Source organism: Achroia grisella, unplaced genomic scaffold, assembly GCF_030625045.1.
Source record: "Achroia grisella isolate CSIRO2021 unplaced genomic scaffold, CSIRO_AGI_Agris_v1 utg149, whole genome shotgun sequence".
Lineage (NCBI taxonomy): Eukaryota > Metazoa > Arthropoda > Insecta > Lepidoptera > Pyralidae > Achroia > Achroia grisella.
This window is the reverse complement of record NW_026712644.1, coordinates 4,864,505-4,866,866: the sequence shown is the minus strand read 5'-3', so window position 1 is coordinate 4,866,866 and position 2,362 is coordinate 4,864,505.

Sequence of the window (2,362 nt, the reverse complement as noted above, 5' to 3'; positions counted from 1 at the left end):
GTTTCTGGAGAACTTACTACTAGAGTCTACTTCAACGAGCATAGTAATTATAGATAGCTGTAATATTTGTATTAATACTAAAGATATACTTTCAAAAAAAAAATAATTTTCATGTTTACATAAGGTCTACCCAAAGCCGTAAAAATTAAAAAATGATCTGAGCCAAAAAATTTTTGGATTCATTATTATTTAAGATTCTATTATTATTATATTCATTAGATACTTATGAATATTAATTAATTTTTAATGCTATTATGTATTTCGTTTTTAATAAAAATACCAACTAGATACCTATATGTATAACTGCGTAATAATTCCTATCGCGCTATCGAATGTTTCTGTCAACATCATGAAAACTAAGTATAGGTATATTATACAATTGCGATAACTGCAAATTCAGCTATTGTAACATAAACAACTCTTATCTATCATTCCCATTCGAAAATAACTTATTTACTTGCCCATGTAACTAAGTACTATATATTGGCAGCCATTTGTATTAATCGACCAAGTTTTGTGGTGTTAGTAACAAAACTAAAGTCTTTGTATCCATGACCACTTCAATTCGGTTGGGTTACCCTCAACCTCCTTGTTTTCAATGTTTTTTTTTTCAACGTTGCCACTTGCTAGTATATCAAAGTTGTGTCTGTAGTAGTAATAAAGTTTACCACGCATGGTACTTTTTTGGGTAATTTACACAGAATTTCTTGCGCGATTTTTATGTCGCAATTAAAATATGATTTTTAGTAACTTTAAAATTGTATATGTTTATAAATAAAACATAAAGTTTATAGGTTTGTCCTCTATTCGTTTACAAACTATACAGCAAATTTTGATAAATTTTTGTGATTTATTCTGATCTACGAAACAAAAAAGGTTCTTTGTAAACATATTATTATTAGTTGATAGCTCAACCGAGTGTCATGAAATTGCATCTGCAGCATACAAGTAATATTTGGTATTGATACGGATGAGAGCTTTTCCTTCTTATTAATGAATTTACAAAATGTATGGAAAAAGTATTGCTAGTACACTAGGACCAGTGACTTCTTAAGCTATATCTCACGAAAAGTGTAAATAAATTATATCACAATATCTTTATTTAAGTGCTTCTTGTAATATGTAATTATAAGTACTTATAATAGTCAAATCTATCAGCACTAGTATATTACAAACATGAAATATGTCAGTATTACAACGTGGTTTTTATTTTAAATTGTGTTATTTATTATGTAAAATTACTACCACGTGGCTTTGGCGTGGAATATACCTATATTCATAAAGCGACAGTTTTAGAACTTACCTGACTGTAAAATATTTAACTACAATGATATAATATAAAGAATAGAGGTTAAGTACTTTCTATTGTCTAAATAGAAGCTATACAATATTATTTTTTCCATTGAAATAGTTCTTTGAGTTTGAGTATATGGTACTTACTACAATGCGTATGCGTTTATCAATAAGAAATAATACCTACATTCTTTTTTATCTCCACTTGAATAGATTGTGAGGTATTAAACTGGAGCTTAAAAATGAATGTAGGTGTAATATTATTTGTTATTACAAAGTATAATAGTAAAGTATATGCATTGTTGTTGGTACCATATAATATTCTGTTATTTATCGTAGGTACATGATCGAAAGAGAATCTTTGCGGCAAAAATTGTTTTGAGAAAAATTTACTACTAGTAAATTATTATAGAATTTTTGAATAAACTACGCATAACGATTTTAATGTGACCTATAATTGTCTTAAAAGAATTTATGCTAAATATATGAACCGAAATTTTATAATGTAGGAAATTAAAAACAACAGGAATTTAATAATGGCTACATACCTGTATATTTCGGTTTTATACACACTTTATATTTATTGATTATTAAAATTTAATTTGTTTTATCATTAATCATGGTAACATTTATATTTAAAAATAACTATTACTATTATGTTAAGACAGATGTTAAATATGTACTACAATAATAGTATTAACGTATTATTTATGCATATTTATATATAACTATATAAGATCAAACATTATGAAGCAATGGCATTATTAGAAATTAAATAGATAACCAGTAAATCAGTAATACCTACACATAAATTCTTTTTAAATTTTGATTCCAAAAATGGAAACGTTAAAATGATTTAAAAATTGTGGTAAAAAACATGTTTAGATTTTTTTTATTAATTGTAGAAAGTTAATAATTTAGAGCAGTAACTGTCAGAATTTCTTATTTAAGTATTGATCAAATAACTTAAATGACTATTAATGTCATTTAAATAATTTAATTACGAAAAGACTTAAATATAATATAAAAATTAGATTAAAAACGAAGAACTAAATGATCATATGCGAAC